This window comes from Triticum urartu, chromosome 2, assembly GCF_003073215.2.
Source record: "Triticum urartu cultivar G1812 chromosome 2, Tu2.1, whole genome shotgun sequence".
NCBI classification, from domain to species: Eukaryota; Viridiplantae; Streptophyta; class Magnoliopsida; order Poales; family Poaceae; genus Triticum; species Triticum urartu.
This window is the reverse complement of record NC_053023.1, coordinates 248,902,244-248,927,845: the sequence shown is the minus strand read 5'-3', so window position 1 is coordinate 248,927,845 and position 25,602 is coordinate 248,902,244.

The following is a 25,602-nucleotide window of genomic DNA, read 5'->3' as shown; positions in this document are numbered from 1 at the left end:
TCCGGAAAACGGGGGGGGGGGTTTAAATAGGCATAAGTGGAGCTAGGAGAGTCCAAATGAGGTGCGGTTTTCGCCCACGCGATCGTGATCGAACACTCTAGGACATGGAGCAGAGTTTGGTGGGTTTTGGGCCAAATTTGAGGGGTGTTGGGCTGCAACACACACGAGGCCTTTTCGGTCCCTCGGTTAACCGTTGGAGTATCAAACGAAGTCCAAATGATACGAAACTTGACTGGCGGTCTACCGGTAGTAAACCAAGGCCGCATGGCAAGTCTTGGTCCAATCCGGAAATGTTTAATCCCCACACACGAAATAAAGCTAGAAATGGCCACCGGAGGAGAACGAAGCGCCGGAATGCAAAACGGACAACGGGGAAAATGCTCGAATGCATGAGATGAACATGTATGCAAATGCAATGCACGAGATGACATGATAAGAGATGCACGGAAAAGAAAACAACACACGGAGACAAAGACCCGAACCCGAGAAATAAATATAACTTAGCGCCAGAGACGGCAAGAATTGGATACAAATATGGAAAGTTACATCCGGGGTGTTACATATAGCAAGCATGATGAATATAAGGATGATGACAGTGGATAATAATTGTCTTGCATATTTAGGAACATAATTAAAATCCCCGCAAAAAAGGAAGATAATTAAAAAAAAGCCACATGCGGCAACGCCCGAAATTCACAAGGGCAAAAGAATGAAGACAACGATCAAATTGTAAGAAACCTAAATATTAGAATGATTCCTACAACTGCACAATAATGTGCTATTAGCCAAAGGACCATGCTTGAACAAACCTCGATTGTAAACCACAGTGTCTCCCATTGTTTCCCTGCAACACACGTAAGGAAGATCTTGATCAGGTTAACTGAGAGTTGACATACTATCAGTAGTATATGTATTGAGTCTAGCCAAATTCGATTGGTGTCACATGCATAACAATACAACATTGTACCCATAGCAAATGAAAATCAAATTGTAGAACTGAACCAAACAGTAAGATGGACAGCAGACCAAATGAACCAAAATAGTTAACTGAGCACGACATTGCAGAATAGTAACATGTACTAGAAGATAAGACAGTTAATAAACAAAGAATGCTTGAGAACATTACTATGAAATATAGCAATTGTTGGACCAAAGTGTTAACTGAACATTACATTTCAGAGGACCAAACTGTTAACTGAACATCAGATTGCATATTAACATTACAGAGGACAAATCACTAGAAGGCACTGACAGTGGCCTCGAGAAAACAGCATGGATTATATTTTAAAGTAGATAACCGCGTGGCGGTGTCGCACATGGAGGGAAAGGATGGTGTTTGAATTGCTAGAACATTTATGAACAGTGAACATGCAACTAGTACATGAGTGTTGTGTTTAAATTTGGAATTATTGCGGGTTCGTTTGGCATTTTTATGCATTAATTGTGTTTCTGGGCATTTAATGTGCATAATTCAAATTTGAACTAGAAGCACATGCTCCAGTGCACCAAAGTTGCTTGAAAAATCACATGCGTGTCTTTGGGTGAATTTATAGGTCCCATGCAAGAAATGCGAATGAAATTCAAGCATTTGGGCGTCGTGGCTCGACTGGAAAGAGTGAGAAACTTGTTTTTTTAATTCATGTAAATCCAAAACATGCCTGAAAAACATGAAACTTGGCATGTTGTCATCACATGGCACCAACATGTTGCGGTGAATTTTTTGGCCAAATTGGGACAAGCTTTGGTGTAAGATTCTTGCAAACCGGAGCTTCCCTCAAGAAAGCTTGTGGTTCTAAGAGGGAACGTGTCACCTCTATGTGTGAAATGACATACGTACACCGCCTTCTCCCGCCTTACTTTTTTTACACAGGCAGATTAGACCAAATAGAAGTATCGTGTAAAATTCTGCAATTATTCCTGGTTCGTTTGGCCTTTTTCATACATTTATTGAGTTTCTGCGCATTTAATGTGCATAATTATAATTTGAACTACAAGCACATGCTCCAGTGCACCAAAGTTGGTTGAAAAAGCACATGTGTGTCTTTGGGTGAATTTATAGGTCCAATGCAATAAATGGGAATGAAATTCAAGCATCTGGGTGTCGTGGCTCCACCGGAAAGATTGAGAAACTTGGTTTTTTATTTCCTGTAAATCCAAAACACGCCTGAAAATAATGAAACTTGGCATGGTGTCATGACATGGCACCAACATGCTGCGATTCTAAGAGGGAACGTGTCACCTTCATGTTTAATTTGGCCTTTTTCATACATTAATTGAGTTTCTGCGCATTTAATGTGCATAATTCAAATTTGAACTACAAGCACATGCTCCAGTGCACCAAAGTTGGTTTAAAATCACATGTGTGTCTTTGGGTGAATTTATAGGTCCAATGTAATAAATGGGAATGAAATTCAAGCATCTGGGCATCGTGGCTCGACCGGAAAGATTGAGAAACTTGGTTTTTTATTTCCTGTACATCCAAAACACGCCTGAAAATCATGAAACTTGGCATGGTGTCATGAAATGGCACCATCATGCTACGGTAAATTTTTTGGCTGATTGGGACAAGCTTTGGTGTAAACTTCTTGCAAACCGGAGCTTCCCTCAAGAAGGCTCGTGGTTCCGAGAGGGAACGTGTCACCTTCATTTGCGAAACGACATACGTACACTGCCTTCTCCCACCTTAATTTTTTTACACGGGAAGATTAGGGCAAATAGAAGTATCGTGCTAAATTTTGGAATTATTCCGGGTTCGTTTAGCATTTTTTCTACGGTAATTGAGTTTCTGGGCATTTAATGTGCATAATTCAAATTTGAACTACAAGCACATGCTCTAGTGCACCAAAGTTGGTTCAAAAATCACATGTGCGTCTTTGGGGAAATTTATTTGTCCCATGCAAGAAATGGGAATGAAATTCAAACATCTGGGCGTCGTGGCTCGACCGAAAAGATTGAGAAACTTGGTTTTTTAATTCCTCTAAATACAAAACACACGTGAAAATCATGAAACTTGGCATGGTGTCATGACATTGCACCAACATGTTGTGGTAAATTTTTTGGCCGAATTGGGACAAGCTTTGGTGTCAGATTCTTGCAAACCGGAGCTTCCCTCAAGAAGGCTCGTGGTTCTGAGAGGGAACGTGTCACCTTCGTGTGCGAAACGACATACGTACACTTCCTTCTCCCACCTTAATTTTTTTACACAGGCAGATTAGACCTAATAAATGTATTGTGCTAAAATTTGGAATTATTCCGGGTTCGTTTGGCCTTTTTATACTTTAATTGAGTTTCTGGGCATTTAATGTGCATAATTCAAATTTGAACTACAAGCACATGCTCGAGTGCACCAAATTTGGTTGAAAATCAAATGTGTGTCTTTGGGTCAATTTATAGGTCAAATGCAATAAATGGGAACGAAATTCAAGCATCTGGGCATCGTGGCTCGATCGGAAAGATTGAGAAACTTGGTTTTTTATTTCCTGTACATCTAAAACACGCCTAAAAATCATGAAACTTGGCATGGTGTCATGAAATGGCACCAACATGATGCGGTAAATGTTTTATCCGATTGGGACAAGCTTTGGTGTAAGCTTCTTGCAAACCGGAGCTTCCCTCAAGAAGGTTCGTGGTTTCGAGAGGGAACGTGTCACCTTCGTGTGCGAAACGACATACGTACACTACCTTCTCCCGCCTTAATTTTTTTACACATGCAGATTAGGGCAAATAGAAGTATCGTGCTAAATTTTGGAATTATTCCGGGTTCGTTTGGCATGTTTTCTACGTTAATTGAGTTTCTGGGCATTTAATGTGCATAATGCAAATTTGAACTACAAGCACATGCTCTAGTGCACCAAAGTTGGTTCAAAAATCACTTGTGTGTCTTTGGGGAAATTTTATGTCCCCTGCAAGAAATGGGAATGAAATTCAAACATCTGGGCGTCGTGGCTCGACCGAAAAGATTGAGAAACTTGGTTTTTCAATTCCTATAAATCCAAAACACGCGTGAAAATCGTGAAACTTGGCATGGTGTCATGAGATGGCACCAACATGTTGCGATAAATTTTTTGGACGAATTGGGACAAGGTTTGGTGTAAGATTCTTGCAAACCGGAGCTTCCCTCAAGAAGGCTCGTGGTTCTGAGAGGGAACGTGTCACCTTCGTGTGCTAAACGACATACGTACACTTCCTTCTCCCGCCTTAATTTTTTTACACAGGCAGATTAGACCAAAAAAATGTATCGTGCTAAATTTTGGAATTATTCCGGGTTCGTTTGGCCTTTTTATACTTTAATTGAGTTTCTGGGCATTTAATGTGCATAATTCAAATTTGAACTACAAGCACAAGCTCCAGTGCACCAAAGTTGGTTGAAAATCACATGTGTGTCTTTGGGTGAATGTATAGGTCCAATGCAATAAATGGAAATGAAATTCAAGCATCTGGGCGTCGTGCCTTAACCAGAAAGATTGAGAAACTTGGTTTTTTATTTCCTGTACATCCAAAACACACCTGAATATCATGAAACTTGGCATGGTGTCATGAAATGGCACCAACATGCTACGGTAAATTTTTTGGCCGATTGGGACAAGCTTTGGTGTAAGCTTCTTGCAAAGCGGAGCTTCCCTCAAGAAGGCTCGTGGTTCCGAGAGGCAACGTGGCACCTTCGTGTGCGAAAAAACATAAGTACACTACCTTCTCCCGCCTTAATTTTTTTACACAGGAATATTATGGCAAATAGAAGTATCGTGCTAAATTTTGGAATTATTTCGGGTTCGTTTGGCACTTTTTCTATGTTAATTGAGTTTCTGGGCATTTAATGTGCATAATTCAAATTTGAACTACAAGCACATGCTCTAGTGCACCAAAGTTGGTTCAAAAATCACATGTGTGTCTTTAGGTAAATTTATATGTCCAATGCAAGAAATGGGAATGAAATTCAAACATCTGGGCGTCGTGGCTTGACCGGAAAGATTGAGAAACTTGGTTTTTCAATTCCAATAAATCCAAACACGCGTGAAAATCATGAAACTTGGCATGGTGTCATGACATGGCACCAACATGTTGCGGCAATTTTTTTGGCCGAATTCGGACAAGCTTTGGTGTAAGATTATTGCAAACCAGAGCTTCCCTCAAGAAGGCTCGTGGTTCTGAGAGGGAACGTGTCACCTTCGCATGTTAAACGACATACATACATTTCCTTCTCCTGCCTTATTTTTTTACACTTGCAGATTAGACCAAATAGATGTATCGTGCTAAATTTTGTAATTATTCTGGGTTCTTTTGGCCTTTCTATACTTTAATTGAGTTTCTGGGCATTTATGTGCATAATTCAAATTTTAATTACAACCACATGCTCTAGTGCACCAAAGTTGGTTGAAAAATCACACGTGTGTCCTTGGGTGAATTTCTATGTCCCATGCAAGAAATGGGAATGAAATTCAAACATCTAGGCATTGTGGCTCGGCCGGAAAGATTGATAAACCTGGTTTTTTAATTCCTGTAAATCTAAAACACGCCTGAAAATCATGAAACTTGGCATGGTGTCATGACATGGCACCAACATGCTGCGGTAAATTTTTTGGCCGAATTGGGACAAGCTTTGGTGTCAGCTTTTTGCAAACCGGAGCTTGCCTCAAGAAGCCTCGTGGTTCATAGAGGGAACGTGTCACCTCCGTGTGTGAAACGTCATACGTACACTACCTTCTCCCACCTTAATTTTTTTACATAGGCAGATTAGACCAAACAGAAGTATCGTGCTAAATTTTGGAATTTAGTTTTTGGGCATTTAATGTGCATAATTCAAATTTGAACTACAAGCACATGCTCCAGTGCACCAAAGTTGGTTGAAAAATCATATGTGTGTCCTTGGGTGAATTTCTAGATCCCATGCAAGAAATGGGAATGAAATTCAAACTTTCTTGATGCGTTGCTGCAGGCCATGGCAACTAGTCTCCACGGTGAGCGGCGATGAGCTCTTTCTTGTCCACAAGATGCTGCTTGAAAGCATCCACTGATTCCTCCACCAGCCTTCTGTTCTCGATGTGCAGCGTGGCATTCTCGTCCATAAGTTTCTTGATGATGACATCGGTCCTCTTCAACAAGGCAGTGGTCTCCTCCTGCTGCTCCGCACTTCCAACAATCTTCGCCCTCAGCAGGTTGCGATTGGCCCGGAGCTTCGCATTGCTCTCATTTAGTTGCCGGATGACGCCGGTAGCCTGTTCAAAAGAGGCTTTCATGTCATCCCGCAACCTTGCCTAGCCGAAGATCTAATCCATCTGGCTATGGACGATCGCATGCATGTGCCTGTAAGAGTCCTCGCCAGCCCGTGAGACATTTTCCGTGGCCGTCGTGGCACGGGAGGACATCTCTGCTGCTTTCATGGTGTGGCAGGACATCTCTTCTGCTTCCGTTGCGCGGCCGAACTAGTCTGCCATATTGACGGCGCGACAGGACCTCGGTGCTGCTTCAGCGGTGCGGCGGGACCTCTGTGCTACTATGGCCGCGCGGCGGGACATGCCGGCTGCGTTCATGGCGAAGCGGGACATCTCTCGTGCTTCCGCTTCCATGCTCCCATCTCCTTAGTGGAAATCTCTCGACCCAGAACTCATGCTGGCCATGGCTGACGCAAGGGAACGATGATGAATGACTTGTTTGTTTTTGTGGATGAGGAGTTGAGGAGGAATGTGCAGTCATCTTGGAGTAGTACTATTTATAACCGAGTACTAATACGCTCCTAAGTGGGAAACTGTTTAGGTTTTGATTGGTGTGAACAGGTTTGCAATTTGGAATGTGACGAGACGCAGGCTCAAAATTTACTGATGGTTATAAGTGTGGCACTATTCCCGAAAGGCGTAACGTGGGCACATACGCATTCTTGACCGCGTATGTGGCATTTGCACCATAGGATGCACTACAATAGGCAATGGCACCACACATATTTTTCCAACAACAATGCGCGCTCGTCAGTACCATCGCGCACACTTCTTTTAATTAGAATGTGTGTGCCCATCTAGCACATACATGTTGATCTATCTAACTATTTCAGTTTGTTGTGGCTAATCACAAACAGTTCATCCGTGTGAAGTGTATGCCATCAATCGCACACACTTTGATCTGGCTGACCTGTTTCTGTTATGTTGCCTAATCGCAAATAGTTAATCCTTCTAAAGCACATGCCCTCAATAGCACACACCTTTATCTAGATACCTGTTTCTATTGTTCCTCCTCAGCACAAACAGTTCATCAGAGTAAACCGTATGTTGTATATTCCACACGGCTTGATCTGGTTGCCCGTTTCTTTTGTTCCACCTCATCGCAAACAGTTCATTGAACTGAACCGTATGCCCTACATCGCACACGCAACTAAAATCTAAACCGTGTTTGATGGCTCCGCCATCGCAAACGTTTTGCACCTTTTTGACGGTTCTTTTACACCACCGTTTGCGATTATTGCATTGCACACAGTTTCGTCAAAGGGTCTCTGATCGTAATGTCGCATTAGCAGCATCTTACAGCAGCGCTAGGCAAGGTGGCCATGCCCAGCGCCGCGCGGTCCGGGACCGCGGTGGGCAGGCCGAGGCTACTTGTCCAGCTGGCCCGTGAACTCACGCCGAGGGCACCTCGCGCGAGTTCGTGATATGGGCGGAAATGCCGCCACGCACGTGGATCCGATTCCCAAGATTCTTCACCGAGGAGATGCCGCTTGAGCTGTGGCTACAGCATGCTGGGTGTTGCAGCATGGCCACGAGGTAGGAGTTTGAGGTCGTCCCCCTGGCGGCATCTTCATGACCCGAGGATGGTGTGAGGTCGCCTGCGCCTACCGGCCAGAAGGGGCCCTTGCCATCCACTTCGAGTACGATGGCACCTCCACATTGTTCTTCAAGGTCTTTGACGAGGACGGCCGGCGCCTGGAGTGGTGCCCTGGGGGAAGCAGCCCATGCGGTGCGGCCTCGATTGTTGACCTCGCCCCCGGACTCGCCGACAGCTCCTCCAGCAGCAGCGACGGCTTCCTGGAATCGAGCGACTCCCCCGAGTTCAGTGAGTCCTTGCAGTCCGGCGAAGACAGCTACGTGCCACCGAGCTCTTGCCGCGCTCGGAGCACAGCTGCGGCGTCGGCTCGGCATCGTTGCTTCGTGCTCGGAGCACAACTCCCGCCGAACTAGGGTATGGGTTTGATACTTTGTGCTATTTCCTTACTCCGATTCCAAGCACATTGCTTCGCCATGATCTTTTCCACGTATGAAAACAATCTATCCAGAGAAAACATCCTTCAGGTTAGATTTGATTCGAAAATTTAGGGTTAGGTCTCCGCTGAACTCATCCCGGACCGACCGAGTTGTAGAAATCGGTCTCATCGATTTTTCTTAGGCCATTGCACATGCGTTTTTGGTCTGACCAAAAATTGCAAATCGGTGCGACCGAGTTCGACTCTCTGTGAAACCCTAGCAATCTCGGTGCCACTTGACAGTGACTCGGTCTGACCGAGTTCACTAGTTTAGGTTCCAAAAGTTGCTTCGGTATCACCGAGTTTAACAGATCGGTAGCTCCGAAATGCTTTCCGTGGAGAACTAAAACTAAGTTTTTGACTCATTTGTTTTGCAAAAACTTTGCACTTTGTGATGCTCATCCATTCTACCTCATATACATCTATTCACAGGGCTTGCTGTCAGTGTGTTTTCTAAGATGTCTGACCAAAGTGACAGCCAAAACAGATCTGAAGAGCCAGGGCAGTTGAGTGAGGGCACTAGTCCCTCAAGCACCTCAGATGATGGCAGCAAGAGCACTCCCAGTAATTTTTGAAAGGCAGCCACCAGGTCAAGGAAGAAGAAAACCTCGGATTCTGAGGATGAGGATTATGTGGCTACTAAAGAAGAAGTGAGCTCAAAGAAGAAGGTGCTGAAGAAAGAGTATGGCACAGCTGCAACAACTAAGCCAGGGTTGACCAAGAAGGCACCAGCAAAAAGGATTCCTATGTCAAAGGACAGAGCTTCCACTCAAGAAACTATGGAGTTCACTCTTGAACCCAAAGAGGCCGGAGATGGAAAGAAGAGGAGGGCAAAGGTCAAGAAGACCACTGCCAGAGTGCTTGGTAGATCTTCCATCATGAGAGAGCCAGAAGAAGATGAATAGGAAGAGGATGCTGCTCCATTTCCCAAGTCTCAGAAGCTCATGGGAGATGCAATCAAGCTAGGGGCTGCAACATCAAAGCCCAAAACTGCTCCCAAAGCAACAACTCAAGCTCAGAAGCCCTCTAAGCCCAAGAGAAGCACCAGAAACATTCCTGCTGAAGAGAAGAACAAGGCCCCAGTGTCTGAAGTTGAAGAAGATGATGATGAAGCCCAAGTGCTGAGAAAACTGAAACCCAAGATTCCAGATCACAATGACACGCATCCAGTGGCTGAGGACATGAACATCAAAAAGGATGCAGGATTGAGACTTTGGAGGTAGTATGATCCATATGCTATAAAAAGGAGAACTGCAGTGGACTATAGCTTCCACACCAAACAACAACAAGACTTCTATGAGACCATTCTGCTTGACAAGAAGCCAATTGTCAGTGATATGATATGGGTCGATTGGGAAATTATTGATGAGAATGAACATCAATTCCCAGGTGTACATGAAAGCTTCAAAGCTTGTGGAGTTGACAAGTTTGTTGAACAGAAGCTCACAAAATGGAATGATGAGCTAATCATGCAATTTTACTCCACTGCTCATTTCTATCTAGATGAGAGGATAGTGTGGATGTCTCAAGGTACAAGGTACCAATCAACTGTTGATGAATGGGCGAAGTTGATCAATGCCCTAGAAGAACATGAGGACGATTTGAATGTATATGCCAAGAAGAAAAAGGACCACAACTCAATGGCAAATATGTACAAGGAGATCCCCGATAAAGCTTTGGAGACACACAAGCTTGGATCTGTGCACTATTTGTTGTCTAGTCTGCCTACTATCAACACCATCTTAAGGAATATTCTGCTACCCAAATCTAGAGATCACACGATGATAGGGGGACATTCCATCAACTTGCTGCAAATATTTGATGTACCACAAAAATTCAAGGTCATGAGTTTGATTGTGGAGATAGTCAAGAGGACAGTTGCTGACCAGAACAGATCTTGTGGGTATGCTCCACACATTCAGGTGCTCATCAACTCAAAGATGGGCACAGGTACTTACTTGTTGTACAAGGAGCATTTACCCTTGTACCCAAATTTTGAAGACAATGAAGTTGTAATGAATGAGAATGAACCTTCACCAGCACAAGCACGGGAGAAGAGAGCTAAGGCAAAGGCAGAAAAGGCTGCAGGGATGCCAACTACTGAGGAAGCATCTCAGGTGTTCCTGAAGAGCAAACAAGATCAATTGGGTTATCTAATTCAAGCTAGATTAAGGATTGAGGAGGGCTTGGCCACCCTGACTCAGAATCAGGAGAGCTTGGAGAGGATCGTAGAGACCAAGTTCTATGATCTTGACCTGAAGGTGACTGAGATACAGACTACAATTGAGCAGCTCCAGGAGGAAGCTGATGAGAGGAGAGGAAAGGCAACTACGGATGCTTTTCAGCGTGTGCCAATGAGTCAGAGGTTAGCTGCACTGCCAGTATCAGACAAAAGAGCTATTTCACCTTGATAACCCACAAGTATAGGGGATCGCAACAGTTTTCGAGGGTAGAGTATTCAACCCAAATTTATTGATTTGACACAAGGGGAGCCAAAGAATATTCTCAAGTATTAGCAGTTGAGTTGTCAATTCAACCACACCTGGAAACTTAATATTTGCAACAAAGTGTTTAGTAGCAAAGTAATATGATAGTAGTGGTAAAGGTAGCAAACGTAACAATAGTAAAAGTAATGTTTTTGGTATTTTGTAGTGATGATAGCAATAGCAACGGAAAAGTAAATAAGCGAAGAACAATATATGGATATCTCGTAGGCAATGGATCGGTGATAGAGAATTATGCCGGATGCGGTTCATCATGTAATAGTCATAACCTAGGGTGACACAGAACTAGCTCTAGTTCATCAATGTAATGTAGGCATGTATTCCGAATATAGTCATACGTGCTTATGGAAAAGAACTTGCATGACATATTTTGTCCTACCCTCCCGTGGCAGCGGGGTCCTTACGGAAACTAAGGGATATTAAGGCCTCCTTTTAATAGAGTACCGGAACAAAGCATTAACACATAGTGAATACATGAACTCCTCAAACCACGATCATCACCGGTAAGTATCCCGATTATTGTCAATTCGGGGTTAACGGATCAACACATAATAGGTGACTATAGACTTGCAAGATAGGATAAAGAACTCTCATATATTGATGAAAACATAATAGGTTTAGATCTGAAATGATGGCACTCGGGCCCTACTGACAAGAATTAAGCATAGCAAAGTCATAGCAACATCAATCTCAGAACATAGTGGATACTAGGGATCAAACCATAACAAAACTAACTCGATCACATGATAAATCTCATCCAACCCATCACCGCCCAGCAAGCCTACGGTGGAATTACTCACGCACGGCGGTGAGCATCGTGAAATTGGTGATGGAGGATCGTTGATGATGACGATGGCGACGGATTCCCCTCTCCGGAGCCCCAAACGGATTCCAGATAAGGCCTCCCGAGAGGTTTTTGGGCTTGGCGGCGGTTCCGTATTGTAAAACACGATGAATCCTTCTCTCTGATTTTTTTTTCTCCCAGAAACACAATATATAGAGTTGGAGTTGGAGTCGGAGAGGCACCAGGGGGCCCACGAGGTAGGGGGCGCGCCATAGGGGGGCAAGCGCGCCCCCACCCTCGTGGACAAGTGGTGGGCCCCCTGGCCTTCATCTTTTGCAGGTATTTTTTATATTTTCCAAAAAGTTGCTTAGTGAAGTTTCAAGTCATTCGGATAACGTTTGTTTCTGCACATAAATAACACCATGCTAATTCTGCTGAAAACAGCGTCAGTCCAGGTTAGTTCTATTCAAATCATGAAAGTTAGAGTCCAAAACAAAGGAAAAAGTGTTTGGAAAAGTAGATACGACGAAGACGTATCAACTCCCCCAAGCTTAAACCTTTCCTTGTCCTCAAGCAATTCAGTTGATAAACTGAAAGTGATAAAGAAAAACTTTTACAAACTCTGTTTGCTCTTGTTGTTGTAAATATGTAAAGCCAGCATTCAAGTTTTCAGCAAAGATTATAACTAACCACATTCACAATAACGCTTAGGTCTCAAGTTTACTCATATCAATGGCATAATCAACTAGCGAGCAATAATAATAAATCTCGGATGACAACACTTTCTCAAAACAATCATAATATGATATAACAAGATGGTATCTCGCTAGCCCTTTCTGAGACCGCAAAACATAAATGTAGAGCACCTTTAAAGACCAAGGACTGACTAGACGTTTTAATTCATGGTAAAAGAGCTCCAGTCAAGTCATACTCAATGTAAACTAACAATAATTAATGCAAATGACAGTGGTGCTCTCCAACTGGTGCCTTTTAATAATAGGATGATGACTCAACATGAAAGTAAATAGACAGGCCCTTCGCAGAGGGAAGCAGGGATTTGTAGAGGTGCCAGAGCTCGGTTTTTGAAACAGAGGTGAATAATATTTTGAGCAGTATACTTTCATTGTCAACATAACAACGAAGAGATGGCAATATCTTCCATGCTACACACATTATAGGCGGTTCCCAAACAGAATGGTAAAGTTTATACTCCCCCTTCCACCAAAAAGCATCAATCCATGGCTTGCTCAAAACAATGAGTGCCTCCAACTAACAAGAGTCCCAGGGGGGTTTTGTTTGCAATTATTTTGATTTAGTCTGCATAAAGCATGGGACTGGGCATCCCGGTGACCAGCCATTTATCTCGTGAGTGAGGAGCGGAGTCCACTCCTCTTGAGAATAACCCGCCTAACATGGAAGATACGGACAGCCCTAGTTGATACATGAGCTATTCGAGCATACAAAACAGGATATTTATTTGAAGGTTTAGAGTTTGGCACATACAAATTTACTTGGAATGGTAGGTAGATACCGTATATAGGTAGGTATAGTGGACTCATTTGGCATAACTTTGGGGTTTACGGAGTTGGATGCATAAGAAGTATTCTACCTTAGTATAGGTGAAGGCTAGCAAAAGACTGGGAAGCGACTAGCTAGAGAGCGACAACAGTCATGAACATGCATTAAAATTAATTTACACCGAATGCAAGCATGAGTAGGATATAATCCACCCTGAACATAAATATCGTGAAGACTAAGTTGATTTTGTTTCAACTACATGCATGAACATGTGCCAAGTCAAGTCACTTAAATCATTGAGAGGAGGATACCACCCTATCATACCACATCATAACCATTATAACTCATAGCTAATCAAGCATGGCATAAGAAACTATGATCTCTAGTTGTCATTGCAAACATGTTTATCCATAATAGGCTGAATCAGGAACGATGAACTAATCATATTTACAAAAACAAGAGAGGTCGAGTTCATATCAGCTTTTCTCATCTCAGTCAGTCCATCATATATCATCATAATTACCTTTCACTTGCACGACTGAATGATGTGAATAATAATAATATTGCATGTGCATTGGACTAAGCTGGAATCTGCAAGCATTCAATAAATAGGAGAAGACAAGGCAATTTGGGCTCTTTTGTCAGATCAACAATAATGCATATAAGAGCCACTTCAACAATTTAATTTATGGTCTTCTCCTATCGACCCCCAAAGAAAAGAAATAAAACTATTTACACGGGAAAGCTCCCAACAAGCAAAAAGAAGAACTGGAAATCTTTTTGGGTTTTCTTTTTAATTACTACTACAAGCATGGAAAGTAAATTAATTAAAACCTACAACTAGTTTTTTTGGTTTTTCTTAAGGTTAATTAAACACACAAGAAGAAAGCATAAATAGGAAAATAAACTAGCATGGATGATACAATGAAAAAGTATGAGCACTGACATCTAGCAATGAGTGTGTGAACATGAATGTAACATCGGTGGGAAATACGTACTCCCCCAAGCTTAGGCTTTTGGCCTAAGTTGGTCTATGGCCACGGCTGGCCTGGCGGATGTCCATAATAATAGTTGGGGTCGTACTGAGATGAAGAAGACTCTGATTGCCACTGTTTGGCAATCATCTCCGGATCCCACAGGTAATTAGACTGTCGCGGAGGATCAACTTGTGGTTCCGCCTATGGCTCTGTGGCTGATATAGGGTTCCGATAGGCGTGAATGTCCTTTGGCGAGACGAGGTACTTGCCTGAAGAAAAATCAAACAAGGAAGGCGCAGGCAAGGTGATAGTCTCAGGATGATGTTTATCAAAGAACAGTTTGTATTTTAGCTCCCCTTCCCTATTCTTTATAATAAAATCAAACACGAGGCAGCAATTTTTCTTCTTTTTCATAGTGCCTAATAGGTATACCATAATGTGCAGCAAGGTGTGAAGCATAAATACCACCAAAGATGGTTCCTTTTGTACGGTTAAGACTTCACCGTTTAGCAATAATACCGCCCATACTAACAGATTTATCAGCGTATAAACCGTGGAACATAATAAAAATATCAAGAACACTAAGGTTTCCACAGTTTCCGCGACCAATTAACCAACGACTAGCAAATATTGCAAAGTAGTGTAAAACAGGAAAATGTATGCTAGTGATTCGTGCATCGGAAACCTTCCTAGTTTCCCCTACATTGATAGTATCAATAAAACCTTCCACATCCTTGCGACGTAGTTTCTCTAAACTTCCCTCAAAAGGGATCAAAAAAACCCGACAAAAATCATAAAGTGACATCTTCTTAACCACATCATATAAATGAAACTGTACCGAAGGAGGTGATTGTAACGCCCCGAGACCGTTGCGCCAGGTGTCTTCCAGTTATTTGCTATTGTTGTCTTGTCATTTGCTTGCGTGTTGCATCTTGCCATGTCATCATGTGCATTGCATCATCATGTTTTCAAAACTTGCATCTGACCCGGTCTCCCAGTTGCTTCTGTTGTCTGTTCTGAGCCCAGACACACTTGCACGCGCCCGCGGCACGTTCGAAATATTATTTTATAAGTGGCTGGAAAATGTTCTCGGAATGGGATGAAAGTTGGCGTGCGGTGTTGTTTTGTTGTGAGTAGGCCGCCTGCCAAGTTTCATCGCATTCGGAGTCCGTTTGATGCCCCAACAGATAACTATAGCGGCAATATAGCCAATCTAACGTCGGACGTTTTCGGTCTCCGGAAACAGTCGCCGGGCCTCTCTCTATTCTCTTCTCTCAGCCCAAGGCCTTCTTCACAGTCCAATACCACCGCCAGGCCCAACCTAACCTCTCTCGTCAGCCCGCGGCCCTCCTCGCGCTCGCGTCCGAAAAGCTATCATGGACCCGACCCGGACAGTCGTCACCGTTGGATCCGGATCATCCCCAAACATCTACAAAACATCATCATTTTCTTATTTGGACTCCCTAGCATATTTTTCGTGATCGTCCGATTGTGATCGGAGGGACGAGGTAGCCCCTAACCTAATATGTGATGTATATATAGCCCCCCCCCCTTTTATCCATTCTAGTCAAACCACTAATTTCTAGGGATCCTACCCTAGTGCCGCCGCCACTCTCTCGGGATCCCACCTGATCCAAACACCCCAATCACCAGCCCCTCTCGATCCCCTCCATCCCGAGCACCTCTACCCGAGCTCCTCCCGCAGCTCCCCATCACCCTCGACCCTGCCTCGTCGTCCGGCCGACACCGGCAACCGAAACCTCGCCGGAGATGAGTGCCCCGACAGCCGCACTCCTTTTTCCCTCCTGCTTCTCAACCACTTTTTCTCACGATCTCCCCCTTCCTTTCTCTATTCTTATAATTTTTGATTGCTCCATGCTATATTATCTACTGTTTTGGACTATACTGGGCTTTATTTTCCACTTTTATATTATTTTTGGGACTAACCTATTAACCGGAGGCCCACTCAGAATTGCTGTTTTTTTGCCTATTTCAGTGTTCCGGATAAACAGAATATCAAACGGAGTCCAAACAGAATAAAATCTTCGGGAACGTGATTTTCTCACCGAACGTGATCCAGGAGACTTGGACCCTACTGCAAGGGATCAAAGAGGAGGTCACGAGGGTGGGGGGGCGCGCCCCCCTGCCTCGTGGGCCCCTCGGTGCTCCACCGACGTACTCCTTCCTCCTATATATACACACGTACCCCCAAACGATCAGAACAGGAGCCAAAAACCTAATTCCACCGCTGCAACTTTCTGTATCCACGAGATCCCATCTTGGGGCCTGTTCTGGAGCTCTGCCGGAAGAGGGCCGTCATCACGGAGGGCTTCTACATCATCCTAGCCCCTCTGGTGAAGTGTGAGTAGTTTACCTCAGACCTTCAGCTCCATAGTTACTAGCTAGATGGCTTCTTGTCTCTCTTTGAATCTCAATACAAAGTTCTCCCCCTCTCTTGTGGAGATCTATTCGATGTAATCTTCTTTTTGCGGTGTGTTTGTTGAGACCGATGAATTGTGGGTTTATGATCAAGTCTATCTATGAATAATATTTGAATCTTCTCTGAATTCTTTTATGTATGATTGGTTATCTTTGCAAGTCTCTTCGAATTATCCGTTTGGTTTGGCCAACTAGATTGGTAGTTCTTGCCATGGGAGAAGTGCTTAGCTTTGGGTTCGATCTTGCGGTGTCCTTACCCAGTGACAGAAGGGGCAACAAGGCACGTATTGTATCGTTGCCATCGAGGATAACAAGATGGGGTTTATTTCATATTGCATGAATTTATCTCTCTACATCATGTCATCTTGCTTAAGGCGTTACTCTATTTTTAACTTAATACTCTAGATGCATGCTGGATAGCGGTCGATGAGTGGAGTAACAGTAGTAGATGCAGAATTGTTTCTATCTACTTGTCACGGACGTGATGCCTATATACATGATCATGCCTAGATATTCTCATAACTATGCTCAACTCTGTCAATTGCTCAACAGTAATTTGTTCACCCACCGCAGAATACTTATGCTCTTGAGAGAAGCCATTAGTGAAACCTATGGCCCCCGGGTCTATTCTTATCATATCAATCTCCATTACTTTAATCTTGCTTTGCTTTTTTACTTTGCTTTTACTTTTTACTTTGCATCTTTATACCAAAAATACCAAAAATATTATATCTATCAGATCTCACTCTCGTAAGTGACCATGAAGGGCTTTACAACCCCTAATCACGTTGGTTGAGAGTAGCTATCGCTTTGTGCAGGTACGAGGGACTTGAGTGTGGGCTCCTACTGGATTGATACCTTGGTTCTCAAAAACTGAGGGAAATACTTACGCTACTCTGCTGCATCATCCCTTCCTCTTCGGGGAAAACCAACACAAGCTCAACACGTAGCAAGAAGGATTTCTGGCTCCGTTGCTGGGGAGTCTACGCAAAAGGTCAATATACCAAGTACACATCACAATCCCTATCTCTTGAATTACATTATTTGCCATTTGCCTCTTGTTTTCCTCTCCCCCCAATTCACCCTTGCCGTTTTATTCGCCCTCTCTATTTACCTCTTTTTGCCCGCTTGCCTTTTGTTTGCTCGTGTGTTAGATTGCTTGTTTGTCGCGATGGCTCAAGATACTACTAAATTGTGTGACTTCACCAATACCAATAATAGTGATTTCCTTAGCACTCCGATTGCTCCTCTTACCGATGCTGAATCTTGTGAAATTAATACTGCTTTGTTGAATCTTGTTATGAAAGATCAATTCGCTGGCCTTCCTAGCGAAGATGCTGCTACTCATCTGAATAGCTTCATTGATTTATGTGATATGCAAAAAGAAAAAAGATGTCAATAATGATGTCATTAAATTGAAGCTATTTTATTTTTTGCTTAGAGATCTTGGTAAAGCTTGGTTTTCGTCTTTGCCTAAGAATAGTATTGATTCATGGAACAAGTGCAAAGATGCTTTCATGTCTAAGTATTTTCCTCCCGCAAAGATCATCTCTCTTAGAAACAATATAATGAACTTTAAACAACTTGATAATGATCATGTTGCACAAGCTTGGGAGAGAATGAAATTAATGATACGTAATTGCCCTACTCATGGTTTGAATTTGTGGATGATTATACAAAAAATTTATGCCGGATTGAATTTTGCTTCGAGAAATCTTTTAGATTCGGCCGCGGGAGGCACTTTTATGGAAATCACTTTAGGAGATGCTACTAAACTCCTAGATAATATTATGGTTAATTATTCTCAATGGCATACTGAAAGAACTTCTAATAAAGAAGTGCATGCGATAGAAGAAATTAATGTGTTGAGTGGAAAGATGGATGAACTTATGAAATTATTTGCCACTAAGAGTGTTTCTTATGATCCTAATGATATGCCTTTGTCTACTTTGATTGAGAATAACAATGAATCTATGGATGTGAATTTTGTTGGTAGGAATAATTTTGGTAACAACGCTTATAGAGGGAATTTTAATCCTAGGCCATATCCTAGTAATCCTTCTAATAATTATGGGAATTCCTATAACAACTCTTATGGGAATTATAATAAGATGCCCTCTGATTTTGAATCTAATATTAAAGAATTTATTTCTTCGCGAAAGAATTTTAATGCTATGATTGAAGAAAAATTGCTTAAGATTGATGATTCGGGTAGGAACGTTGATAGAATTGCTCTTGATGTTGATGCTTTGAAACTTATATCTATTCCACCTAAGCATGATATTAATGAGTCTCCAAAAGCCATGAGAATTTCAATTGATGGGTGTAAAGAAAGAACTGCTAGGATGCGTGCTTCCAAATATGCCTTTATTAAAGCATGTTCTTCCAATTCCTATGAAAATCAAGATGAAGATCTAAAAGTTATTGATGTGTCTCCAATTAAATCTTTATTTTGCAATATGAATCTTGATGAAACTGAATATGATCTTCCTTTACCTAGAAGGCGTTCTAAAAATTCGGAGTAGTTAGATCTTAATGATGAAATTGATGAACGTGGGATTGAAAGAAATAAAAATATAGATGTTGCTAAACCCACTATATTGGATTTCAAGGAATTTAATTATTAAAGTTGCTATTTTATTGATTGTATTTCTTTGTTGCAATCCGTGGTAAATTCTCCACATGCTTATAGTCAAAATAAAGCCTTCACCGAACATATTGTTGATGCCTTGATGCAATCTTATGAAGAAAAACTTGAGTTGAAAGTTTCTATCCCTATAAAACTCTATGATGAGTGGGAACCAACTATTAAAATTAAAATTAAAGATCATGAGTTTTATGCTTTGTGTGATTTGGGTGCTAGTGTCTCTACTATTCCCAAGACTTTGTGTGATTTAGTAGATTTCCGTAATTTTGATGATTGCTCTCTAAACTTGCATCTTGCAGATTCCACTATTAAGAAACCTATGGGAAGAATTAATGATGTTCTTATTGTTGCAAATAGGAATTATGTGCCCGTAGATTTCATTGTTCTTGATATAGATTGCAATCCTTCTTGCCCTATTATTCTTGGTAGACCTTTCCTTAGAACGGTTGGTGCGATTATTGATATGAAGGAAGGGAATATTATATTTCAATTTCCTTTAAAAAAGGGCATGGAACACTTTCCATGAAAGAAAATAAAATTACCATATGAAACTATCATGAGAGCCACTTATGGATTGCCTACCAAAGATGGCAATACCTAGATCTATCCTTGCTTGTTATGCCTAGCTAGGGGCGTTAAACGATAGCGCTTGTTGGGAGGCAACCCAATTTTATTTTTATTACTTCATTTTTGATCCTTCTTAGTAATAAATAAATTATTTAGCCTCTGTTTTGGTTGTGTTTTTTGTGTTTAATTAGTGTTTGTGCCAAGTAGAACCGTTGGGAAGACTTCGGGAAAGTCTTGTTAAACTTGCTGTAAAAAACAGAAACTTTAGCGCTCACGAGAAGTGCTGTCATTTTTATTTGAAGAGTGCTATTTAGTTAATTATTTTTGCATATGATTAATATATAAATTCCTCAAGTCCAAAAAGTTATTTTAGAATTTTCGGGGTTCCAGATCTTGCGCTAGCTACAGATTACTACAGACTGTTCTGTTTTTGACAGATTCTGTTTTTCGTGTGTTGTTTGCTTATTTTGATGAATCTATGGCTAGTAAAATAGTTTATAATCCATAGATAAGTTGGAATACAGTAGTTATAACACCAATATAAATAAATAATAAGTTCATTACAGTACCTTGAAGTGGTCTTTTGTTTTCTTTCGCTAATGGAGCTCACGAGTTTTGTATTTTGAGTTTTGTGTTGTGAAGTTTTCAAGTTTTGGGTGAATTCTTTTGACGGATCATGGAACAAGGAGTGGAAAGAGCCTAAGCTTGGGGATGCCCATGGCACCCCCAAGATAATCCAAGGACACCAAAAAGTCAAAGCTTGGGGATGCCCCGGAAGGCATCCCCTCTTTTCGTCCACTTCCATCGGTAATTTACTTGAAGCTATATTTTTATTCACCAACATGATATGTGTTTTGCTTGGAGCGTCTTGTATTATTTGTGTCTTTGTTTGTTAGTATGACACAATCATCCTTTCTGTACACACCTTTTGAGAGAGCTATACATGAATTAAAATTTGATAGAATACTCTATGTGCTTCACTTATATCTTTTGAGCGTAGTAATTTTGCTCTATGTGCTTCACTTATATATTTTGAGCTAAGTAGTTTTGCTCTATGTGCTTCACTTATATCCTTTGAGCTAGATAATTTTTCTCTATGTGCTTCACTTAAATCTTTTAGAGCACGGTGGTGGATTCATTTTAAAGAAACTATTGATCTCTCATGCTTCACTTAAATTAATTTGAGAGTCTCTTAATAGCATGGTAATTTGCCTAATAATAATATGCTTGGTATTCAAGATTTGTGGAACTTTATTTTGAGTGTGTTGAATACTAAGAAAAGATTGAAGTATGATAATTGTTTTGAGATATGGAGGTGATAATATTAAAGTCATGCTAGTTGAGTAGTTGTGAATTTAAAGAATACTTGTGTTGAAGTTTGTGATTCCCGTAGCATGCACGTATGGTGAACCGTTATGTGATGAAGTCGGAGCATTATTTATTTATTGATTGTCTTCCTTATGAGTGGTGGTCGGGGACGAGCAATGGTCTTTTCCTACCAATCTATCCCCCTAGGAGCATGCGCGTAATACTTTTCTTTGATAACTTCTAGATTTTTGCAATAAGTATATGAGTTCTTTATGACTAATGTTGAGTCCATGGATCATACGCACCCCCACCCTTCCACCCTTGCTAGCCTCTCTAATACCGCGCAACTTTCGCCGGTATCATACACCTACCATATACCTTCCTCAAAACAGCCACCGTACCTACCTATTATGGCATTTCCATAGCCATTCCGAGATATATTGCCATGCAACTTTCCACCATCTAGTTCATCATGACACATCCATCATTGTCATATTGCTTAGCATGATCATGTAGTTGACATAGTATTTGTGGCAAAGCCACCATTCATAATTCTTTCATACTTGTCACTCTTGATTCATTGCATATCCCGGTACACCGCCGGAGGCATTCATATAGAGTCATACTTTGTTTTAGTATCGAGTTGTAATCATTGAGTTGTAAATAAATAGAAGTGTGATGATCATCATTCAATAGAGAATTGTCCCAAAAAAGGCCAAAGAAAAAAAAGAAGGCCCCAAAAAAAGGGGGCAATGCTACTATCTTTTTTTCCACACTTGTGCTTCAAAGTAGCACCATGTTCTTCATATAGAGAGTCTCATATGTTGTCACTTTCATATACTAGTGGGAATTTTACGTTATAGAACTTGGCTTGTATATTCCAATGATGGGCTTCTCAAATTGCCCTAGGTCTTCATGAGCAAGCAAGTTGGATGCACACCCACTAGTTTCTTTTGTTGAACTTTCATACTTTTATAGCTCTAGTGCATCCGTTGCATGGCAATCCCTACTCACTCACATTGATATCTATTGATGGGCATCTCCATACCCCGTTGATACGCCTAGTTGATGTGAGACTATCTTCTCCTTTTTGTCTTCTCCACAACCACCATTCTATTCCACCTATAGTGCTATATCCATGGCTCACGCTCATGTATTGCGTGAAGATTGAAGAAGTTTTGAAAAAGTTAGAGTATGAAACAATTTCTTGGCTTGTCATCGGGGTTGTGCATGATTTAAATACTTTGTGTGGGGAATATGGAGCATAGCTAGACTATATGATTTTGTAGGGATAAATTTCTTTGGCCATGTTATTTTGAGAAGACATAATTGCTTTGTTAGTATGCTTGAAGTATTATTATTTTCTATGTCAATATAAACTTTTGTCTTGAATCTTTCTAATCTGAATATTCATACCACAATTAAGAAGATTTACATTGAAATTATGCCAAGTAGCACTCCGCATCAAAAATTCTCTTTTTATCATTTACCTACTCGAGGACGAGCAGGAATTAAGCTTGGGGATGCCTGATACGTCTCCAACGTATCTATAATTTTTGATCGCTCCATGCTATATTATTTACTGTTTTCGACTATATTGGGCTTTATTTTCCACTTTTATATTATTTTTGGGACTAACCTATTAACCGGAGGCCCACCCAGAATTGCTGTTTTTTTGCCTATTTCAGTGTTCCGGATAAACAGAATATCAAACGGAGTCCAAACAGAATAAAATCTTCGGGAACGTGATTTTCTCACCGAACGTGATCCAGGAGACTTGGACCCTACTACAAGGGATCAAAGAGGAGGTCACGAGGGTGGGGGGCGCCCCTCTAGGGCGCGCCCCCTGCCTCGTGGGCCCCTCGGTGCTCCACCGACGTACTCCTTCCTCCTATATATACACACGTACCCCCAAACAATCAAAACAGGAGCCAAAAACCTAATTCCACCGCTGCAACTTTCTGTATCCACGAGCTCCGCCGAAAGAGGGCCGTCATCACGGAGGGCTTCTACATCATCCTAGCCCCGATGAAGTGTGAGTAGTTTACCTCAGACCTTCGGGTCCATAGTTAGTAGCTAGATGGCTTCTTCTCTCTCTTTGAATCTCAATACAAAGTTCTCCCCCTCTCTTGTGGAGATCTATTCGATGTAATCTTCTTTTTGCAGTGTGTTTGTTGAGACCGATGAATTGTGGGTTTATGATCCAGTCTATCTATGAATAATATTTGAATCTTCTCTGAATTCTTTTATGTATGATTGGTTATCTTTGCAAGTCTCTTCGAATTATCCGTTTGGTTTGGCCAACTAGATTGGTAGTTCTTGCCATGGGAGAATTTCTTAGCTTTGGGTTCGATCTTGCGGTGTCCTTACCCAGTGACAGAAGGGGCAGCAAGGCACGTATTGTATCGTTGCCATCAAGGATAACAAGATGGGGTTTATTTCATATTGCATGAATTTATCTCTCTACATCATGTCATCTTGCTTAAGGCGTTACTCTATTTTCAACTTAATACTCTAGATGCATGCTGGATAGCAGTCGATGAGTGGAGTAATAGTAGTAGATGCAGAATCGTTTCGATCTACTTGTCACGGACGTGATGCCTATATACATGATCATGCCTAGATATTCTCATAACTATGCTCAATTCTGTCAATTGCTCAACAGTAATTTGTTCACCCACCGTAGAATAAGCCACTAGTGAAACCTATGGCCCCCGGGTCTATTCTCATCATATCAATCTCCATTACTTTAATCTTGCTTTGCTTTTTTACTTTGCTTTTAATTTTTACTTTGCATCTTTATACCGAAAATACCAAAAATATTATATCTATCAGATCTCACTCTCGTAAGTGACCGTGAAGGGCTTGACAACCCCTAACCTTGGTTCTCAAAAACTGAGGGAAATACTTATGCTACTCTCCTGCATCATCCCTTCCTCTTCGGGGAAAACCAATGCAAGCTCAAGACGTAGCAGGAACCATAGAGCCACCGCTTGGAGCTCCATGACCGCCTCTCCCGCCGTGAAGTCCCCGGACATCCGACTCCCGGCCTTTGCCAACCTTCCCGCGGTCGCCCTGGTGTTCCCGGCCTCCTGCCCGCGGTGTTCGCCGCCGCTGCTCTGCTTCTTGATGAGCAGGGGATGAGGCGCCCGCTCACCGCCTGCTCTCGTTGGCCGCGACGCCCGGGACCACGTCGACCTCCCCGGCTCGCCTTCTGCATCGTGCGTCGACACCATGCCAAGCCACCACCGTCCCCGCGATGTCCCTGTAGCCAAGTTGATGCCGATGTCCTCTGCATCACCATGGACGCAAGCTGGAGCTCCGCGCCCCGCCTTCCTCTGCCTTGCCTGTGGTCTTCGCTGCACCAGGTCCGGCAGCCCGGCGTCGAGCATCGCCTCTTCTCCGACCTCCTCGCTCGACTCCTTGTCGAATCCGGCAGGTTCCCATCGCTGCGCCGCCCGGGTCGCCCTGCTTCGCGCCTACGCCGCCGTGCCCTGCATCCCGCAGCCAGCCGCCTCTGCCTCGTCCGGTTCGAGCGAGACGAGGAGCGCCGAGCCGCAAGCCCCTGCGCGTCAAGCCTCTTCTGCCGGAAAGCCCTGCCACCGCCGCCGTGCCAAGTTCCCGCTGCCACTGCGAGCCACCTCTTCTACATCTCTCTCCAGCGAGGATGAAGCTAGCACGCGTTGATTGATCGGGTCCTGCTCATGTTGACCGCGCCTCCAAGGCCCAGCCTGCCTCCCCACGCTAGTCGCAGCGCTCTGCCAGGCCGGCCTATCTCTATCTCCTGCAGCCGGCCCTTCATCCTCAACCGGGCCAAGCCCAATGTGAGCAGCCCCTTCTAGCCCCTGTGCACTGTTGGCTCTGTCTCAGATTCGGCCCAGTGGATGTTTTTTTTGGTTCTGCGATTTTGCTATTTAACCAGGGATTTACAGATTTGCAGAAAAACCCTCGCACTTCATGCATATAATAACTCATTAACCGAGCAACGTATTAAAATGATTTATATATGAAAAATGACTAGAATTTCATCTAGTTTCATAATATGCCACTTTCATGCATGTTTAAAATGTTTAAAATGATGTTTGCTTTAATTTGCTTAAATAACATGCTAAAACGGTTTAATTCATAACTAAATAACAGTAGCTCCAAACTTAACAAACTTTATATGTAAATGGGGTGGAAAAATGCCTAGTTTAACATGGTGCACTCATCTTGCATGTTTAATAGCTCTAAAATTGTATTGAGGGCAGAAAAGTGCCAACATTCAAATATTGCATATGGGGACTTTCCGAAATTGTTGTTGTTGTTCCGGCCTCATTTAAACTTGCCTAGATGTGTAGTTTTCCTTTGCTTCACCCCTTGCCACATTAAACAACATTTAATATTGTTGAGTACCTAAACGAGATCGAACTAAATAACTTGTTGTGGTGTTTCGTCAATATGCAACTCGTTGCATATTGATCTCCACTTAATTTGTAGAATTGCCTGTGCACTTTGCCATGCCATGCCTCATTAATCCGGACAAGCATCATACTTGGTTTTGCATCATGTCATGCTTATGTGGTGGTTTTTTACTATGTTGTTTGCTTCTTTCCGGTGTTGCTTCTTCGGGTTGGTTCCGATAATGTTGCGCTTGT